The following is a 7,725-nucleotide window of genomic DNA, read 5'->3' as shown; positions in this document are numbered from 1 at the left end:
TTATAAGTAATTAGAGATGATTTAAAGTATAAGAGAGGATGTGCATAGGTTAAGGGCAAATACTATGCCATTTTAGATCAGGGACTTGAGCATTCATGGATTTTGGTATGTGGGGGAGTTGGGTCTTGGAACTAATACCATGTGGATACCCAGGATACCCAGGGACAACTGTACATTCGCTCTTTCTTTTTTTTGTGTGTGTGTTGTTTTTTTTTTTGAGACGGAGTCTCGTTCTGTCGCCCAGGCTGGAGTGCAGTGGCGAGATCTCGGCTCACTGCAACCTCCGCCTCCCGAGCTCACGCCATTCTCCTGCCTCAGCCTCCCGAGCAGCTGGGACTACAGGCACCCACCACCATGCCCGGCTGATTTTTTGTATTTTTTAGTAGAGACGGGGTTTCACTGTGTTCACCAGGATGGTCTCGATCTCCTGACCTCGTGATCTGCCCGCCTTGGCCTCCCAAAGTGCTAGGATTACAGGCGTGAGCCACCGTGCCCGGTCTGCTCTTTCTTTTTTACATTATCCCCTTTCGTACCTCTTTCTTCCTCACCTCTTTGTAGTCACATCTCTTAGCTGAACAACAACTCTGATTCAAGAAGTAGTTACTGAGAGTTAGGTCATGTCCATACAGATGAATTAGGAGGCTTTCTGCGCTCAAGGCCTCAGGCTGGTTCTCACCTTCATTTCCAGTGTTTTCACCGACATTCAGCCTGAGTCTCAGGAACTCTTTTCTGAATGGTTGAAAGGACTTCCTAACTGACCTTTCACCTCTCTCTCCACTTCTTTCTTCCACCTTTTGAATCTCTCTGCTACATGAATCTCCCTGAAATTCAGCTCTCACCACATATTTCTGTAAACCCCCTCTCGCCACATCGTGCCACATTACCTACCAAATAAAGCCAACAGTTTTCTTTCTGGTGTGTGGGGTCCTCCCCAATATGGCGTCACCTTTCCTTCTCTCCTTCCTCCTGTTCCCCATGGCCCTGACCATCATCTGTCCTTCTCCAGCAGGCTCTGCATTCCCTATCCAGCTTTTGATCCATTTGCATCCCCTCCTCACATGGGCCAAAGCCCTGCCCATTCTTTAAGGCCAGGAATAAATGCCACTTTATAATTTGTCCTGGTTTCCCAAAGCCTGTAAAGGCTCTTCCTCCCCTCAGCCCCTACAGCGCATTGTAACTCTGTTTCAGTTTTATAGGACTCTACCTTGTTCCATAGATATTTAGGTAAGACAGGAAGAACTTTCTGCCTGTAAAAAGGAGACACTGAAATGTACTTCCAAGGAAGGAGGGGAGAATTTAGCTTTCTCTGCAAGTTTTGAAGAAAGAGATCCATCTTTGAGGAAATTTTATATGAGGTCTTGTCTGGAGGTCAGTCAATGAACTGATGGCTGCCAAAGGGTCTGGATAATTAAAATTCTAGTAAATTTCTTGAGACAGTTTTAATTCCTTGAGACAGCACATGCACGTAGATGCGTAGGAAGAACACTAGAACAGGTTCTACTGAAGAAGACTAAGAACTATCATGGAGCTGTTTTCACTTTGCCAAAGGAAAGAGTAGCCAGGCCTCCTAGAGACTGGGCTGTTTTGAGGTTCTCCATACCTTATTGGGACTAGGTAAATTATTTTTCCTTCTTCTACAGCGATTTAGATCTTGGGATCCCTGTCCAACTCATTTCCTGGTTCTTTGCAGAAACCTTGAGTATGTGGGTCCCTATCAGGAAACAGTGTGAAAGAGGGGAGATATTGGATTGCCAGCATTCTTCACATGTGTTATGTGTTTAACTTCCATATTAACACATAAGGCAGAAAACATTTCCTCCAATTTTTTAAATGTCAAAATGTTAGAAGTTTAGTGACTGGTTCAGGATTACTTAGTAAGTGTTGAAATAGGTATTCAAACTGAGGTCATACTCTTTCTCATTCCATTCAAATCTTCCCACCACCCCTTTCTTGTCATCAGTTCTCCTTTTGGACTTTCTCTCCCATATGGCCCTAGAACTAACCTGTTGGCCCAACTTCCACCAATTTCTCACTGCCGTATCAATCTGAGGCCTGTCCTTCACCTTCCCCCAGAATCAAAGGAGATTTTTGTGTGTGTGTGTGTGTCCCATTCTTTCAGGGCTACATTGTTAGCCAACCCAGAGATGATTAAGAGCTAAACTATCAGTGATCTGTTATGACCCAAAGACTATTATCCACCCATGATTGTGGCTTTATTCATTTCTCCTTTAGTTCTATTCATTATGCTTTATATATTTTGAAATTTATGTGAGTAGGCATATACAAATTTAGGATTTTAAGGTTTTTCTGATGAACTATGTTATCATCATAAAATGTTTTTCTTCATCTCTGATAATATTTCCTGTCTTGAAGTCTATTTTGTCTAATAATAAAGCCACATCAACTTTCTTATTATTAGAATTTGCATAACAATCTTTTTCCGTCCTTTTACTTTCAGTATCTCTAAGTCCTTATATTTAAAATGTGTTTTCTGAAAACAGCATACAGTTGACATTGAGTTGTTTTTGTTTAAAAATCAAATCTAGGCTGGGCATGGTGGCTCAGGCCTATAATCCCAGTACTTTGGGAGGCCAAGGCCGGTAGATCACCTGAGATCAGGAGTTGGAGACTAGCCTGGCCAACATGGTGAAACCCCGTCTCTACTGAAAATACAAAAATTAGCTGAGTGTGGTGGTGCACACCTGTGATTCCAGCTACTGGGAAGGCTGAGGCAGGAGAATTGCTTGAATGGGGAGGTGGAGTTTGCAGTGAGCGGAGATTGCGCCATTGCACTCCAGCCTGGGCAATAAGAGTGAAACTCCATCTCAAAAAAAAAAAAAAAATCAATTCTGATAATATCTTTTAAATGGAGTGTTTAGTTCATTAGCCTTTTATATTGTATAAAATTTAAGGTATACAACATGATGTTTTGGTATATATATCCATTCATTAACATTTAATGTAATTATTGATAAAGCTGGATTTATGTTTCCCATCTTGCTCTTTTAGGGTTTTGGGTTTTCTTTTCTTTTCTTTTTAGAGAATTGCATTTGAATAGGAAACGCCTGGATACCATGCATCTAACCCTGTTTCGTAATATTTTAGACAATCATAACAGATGAAGTGAAAGGGTCCTTCTGACATCTGCTACATGTTACCAAGTAAGCATTTGAACTTTTTGCTTATAAGTAAAGGAATGCCCTAATTATTTAACATTTAGGTCATTTTCAGTTTTTACTTCCAGAAATGGTATCTTAAAGATCATCTTCACACATAGCCTTTTCCTCCTGTTTTGGTCTGATGTAATAGGCTAGACTTCCAGAAGGAGGATCATTGGGTCAAAAATATTGAACATTTATAAAGTTACTGTATTGTTTTCCAAATGGGTGGTACCAATTTACCATGCAACCAGCAATGTATGACAGTACATATTTTGCCACATCTTTACCAGTATTGAATGTTCCCAATTCATTAAAATTTATTGTATTTATAAATTTAATTATACAATAATTTCTGGGATTATATTTAGTATATCTTAAAATTTTTATGTGCTACGAGAACCTCCAGAGCAGTAGGAAAAAAATATAAAATATCCTATTTATTATGCTGAGAATTCTAAGAAGGTTTTTATCTAGGCAGAGTGAAAAATTGTGGAGTAGATCTAGGGAGACTGAAAAATTCCCTGGTTGGTTCCTAAAGAAAGCCATCACTCCTTAAAAGACCTCTCTATCCTGTCTCCATCAAAATCTCATGCCAAATCTGCATTCTACTTCATCCTGAGGTATTGTCTCAAAAGGAATTTGCATGATGCAAACTTTCATGTACCTAAGGGATAGCTATGTGCTTAGAATAGTGACTGGCCCCCCATGACATCAGTGGAAAATGAAAATCTTTGCTAATTAGGTGCCTTTGTAGTAAGGAAACATAATGATTTCTATTATGCAATTAAGTATGAGCATTTCTTTCATTATAAACTGCAATTCTTCTTTGTTATGTGAGAGCAAGAACTAATTTTATTTTCAGATCAATAGTTGGAATGCCGAGTTAATAGACGTGCGATGTTAATATAGTATAAAATAGCAAATTAGGCTGCTTGGGTTTGAGAGCATTTTTTTTTTTTTCTTTCTGAGACGGAGTCTCACTCTGTCGCCCAGGCTGGAGTGCAATGGCATGATTTCAGCTCACTGCAACCTCTGCCTCCCAGGTTTAATCGATTTTCCTGCCTTAGCCTCCTACAGATGTGTGCCACCACATCGGGCTAATTTTGCATTTTTAGTAGAGACAGGGTTTTGCCATTTTGGCCAGGCTGGTCTCAAACTCCTGACCTCAGGTGATCCACCCACCTCGGCCTCCCACAGCGCTGGGATTACAGGCATGAGCCACCACACCTGGCCTGGGAGCATCTTTTTAATCAGACCACATGACTATGGCTAGGTTGCGTGAATCACTGCTGCTCTGGAGTTTTCTGGATTGCAGAGCTCTTCCTGATTGAAGCAGGTCTCCTGAAAAATCACAATGGGACTTTGAATAAATACTTCCATCTCTTAGGCCTGTCTCATAAAATTGGTGGGGTTCTGAAATATGTTTTCTCAAGGGTTGAAATGCATATTTATTTTTTTGTTGGGTGGGCTGAGCCAATAATGATTGGAATCAATAAGAAAGTCCTTCATCAGTAGAGTTTATAATAGCAGCTTTAAAGGTCTCCAGATATGAGATGAACTCTGTTAAGTTTTATTGGTAATTTACCAGGTATACTTCATGAAATTTACTCAGATAATTTCAGAATTCATTTTTACCCGCAACCACTGAAAGCCTCTAAAGATTTCAGGAGACCCAAACTCATTTCTACCCTGGCCAATATCTGCAGATCTAGCCCACACAGCTGGCTTCCAACTGTCTGTACCTCAGCTCTCACAAAGACACTGGTTTTGTTTTATTTTGTTTTGAGATGGAGTCTCACTCTCTTGCCCAGATTGGAGTGCAGTGGCACGATCTCGGCTCACTGCAACCTCTGCCTCCCGGGTTCAAGCAATTCTCCTGCCTCAGCCTCCTGAGTAGCTGGGATTACAGATGTATGCCACCACATCCAGCTAATTTTTGTATTTTTAGTAAAGACAGGGTTTCACCATGTTGGCCAGGCTGGTCTTGAATTCCCAACCTCAAGTGATCCGCCTATGTCGGTCTCCCAAAGTGCTGGGATTACAGGCATGAGCCACTGTGCCCGGCTGATCAATACATTTTTTCTTTTGTACTCCAAAGCAATGTATACTCATTGTTGAAAACTTGTAAAATAAGCAAAAGAAAGAAAATAAAAATCATTCAATAAATGTTTTTCTACTTGCTTATCTATATTTAAAAATTTTCAACATTGAATAGATATATTTATAATAAGAAAAAGTTATATTTAATTTTAAAAAATTTCAGAAAGATATACTTCAAAATGTTTATAGTCTTTTTAGCTTTTTCCCCTTAATTTTGTATAATGATAACTATATTACTTTTATAATTGAGAAAAATAATTTCAGAATAAATATTAGTATTAATTATTAATATAAATTAATTAATATAAATATTATTAAAATTAATTCCACCACTCAGAAAGAAGTATTGCCAATATTTTGGTGTATATCTTTCAAGTCTTCTTAGGAAAGAAGACTGTATGTCTAGCTAGAGTTTTATTTTATTAATTTTAAAAAAGACATGTATTCAGTGTTATGATCAGACTGTTAGATTTAGCAATCCATAGCATGGGTGCATTAAAAACTTTTGTTAGAATGCTTTCTACTTTCCACAGAACAGAACAGAACAGAAACTAAAATAACCTGCCACAAATACAGTCCTTGAGCTTTTTGTGCGTACACGTGAGCATTGTCTAAAACATATCTTCTTTGTAGCAGCTGGGCACTGCCACCACGGTGCTTGGTTGAGTCCACAAATCTGTTACTGGTAGCTTCCCTGTCACCTCTTTGGCTCTCCTCTCCTGCCAAGCTTTGTTGGTGTCAGTAATTAAAATCTTCTGCCATTGACATAGTGACTGCTGCTACTAGAAGCACCACACCCACCTTGGTTTCATGATTTGGCAAAGTATTGGCCTCCACCACCATAGGGGCCAAAGCTTCTGCCTCCAAAGTTTCTTCCCTTCATGGGTCCAAATCTGGAGATTGATTATTGTAATTGCCAAAATCATTGTAGCTTCCACCACCTCCAAAATTGCTCCTATCATTACCAAATCCCTTATAGCCATCTCCACTGCCACCATATCTACCACCAGCACAGCTGCTACCAAAGCTACCATAACCACTAATGTTTCCTCCATGACCAAAGTTGTCATGACCACCAAAACCATCTCCACGACCACCACCAAAGCTTCCAGAATGACTTCGACCTCTTTGGCTGGATGAGGCACCAGCCATCTCTTGCTCCGACAGGGCTTTCCTAACATCACAGTGTGGTCACTCCCACGAGAGTATTTCTGAACGACAGTCTTATCTGTGGAGTCATGGTTGTCAAAGGTTACAAAAGCAAAGCCTCTTTTCTTTCCACTGCCTTGGTCAGCCATGATTTCAATATTTCGATTTTCCCATACTGTTCAACAGAATCTCTTAGGTGACGTTCTTCAGTGTCTTCTTTAACGCCACCAACAAAGATCTTCTTCACAGTTAAGTGGGCACCTGGTCTTTGAGAACTTTTTCTTGAGACAGCTGTCTTTGGTTCCACAGCTCTTCCATCCACGTTGCGTGATCTTGCATTCATGGCTGCATCCACCTCCTCCGCAGTGGCATATGGGACAACCCACAGCCCCTGGAGTGCTTGGTGTTTGGCTCTTTCATTAGCACACGGACTCTGAGTGTTTCCAGTTGCTCAGAATGGCTCCTCACACTCTCATTGGTTGTTCCAAAGTTCTTCCCCCACATGAAGAACTTCCATAGCTGTTCAAGCTCTTTAAAAGGCTCTGACTTAGGACAGCAGTGGGAAGAGACTTTAGCCATGCTTCCTCGGCTCCTCTGTTACTTAGGGGAGCCCTTGGTTCTCAATCTTTTGTCCAAGTCCTGATTTCGCATTTCACATAAATCCCCAATACTATTCTCATTCATTTGAGAAGGGTGGTGCTGTTAAGAAGGCAGTAGAAGGGATTTATGTCCTGGATGGAAGTTTGCACAAAATAGTTTTTGAAAACTCAAACTATGTAGGTTTCCAAGTCTTTTTTCATTTAGCGTGGGGACTAGTTGGAATCAGAAGCAGTAAATATAACTGATTGTGGAAGACATTAAATATAGAAAAAAAGATCCAACTACCTGGTGTGCAATCCAACCATCTCAAATACTAAAACTTTATGTTCAGTCATAATATTTTCCTCTTGGAATGAAAACATCTGAGTGTAATAGTAAAGCAACAGGGACTCACCAAAGAGTGAAGTTATCACTTGCCTGCAGAAGAGGAGACATTTAAAAGCACTCTATTCCCTGTGGCCCTCTGTATTATAAAAGTTTCATGATAAATCCATCCCCAGCTAATGCCTAGGGTGATTTAAATATATAGCAGCAGAGTCTCCAGTGGTCAATTGAGGGATAACGAGTTCTGGAACTGCCAAAGTGAACAGAAATCCTCCTGGTTCAAGCTTTTTGTTTTTTTCTTTTTGAAGTGATGCACTGATCAACAGTAAGGGAGAGGAATATATGAAAAGAAAGGGAGGCTGAGAGGCAGAGGGAAAGACAGAGGCTAGGC

The 7,725-nt window shown here is 40.3% G+C and overlaps 1 pseudogene; it reads right to left on the bottom strand.

The window, feature by feature from the left end:
- Positions 1-6,006: 6,006 nt before the first annotated feature.
- Positions 6,007-6,989, bottom strand: LOC703489 (heterogeneous nuclear ribonucleoprotein A1-like; annotated as a pseudogene).
- Positions 6,990-7,725: the final 736 nt, after the last annotated feature.

This window comes from Macaca mulatta, chromosome 3 (genome assembly GCF_049350105.2).
Source record: "Macaca mulatta isolate MMU2019108-1 chromosome 3, T2T-MMU8v2.0, whole genome shotgun sequence".
In the NCBI taxonomy this organism is placed as follows: Eukaryota; Metazoa; Chordata; class Mammalia; order Primates; family Cercopithecidae; genus Macaca; species Macaca mulatta.
The sequence above is the reverse complement of the archived record's forward strand: the minus strand, read 5'-3'. Positions and strand labels throughout refer to the sequence as shown.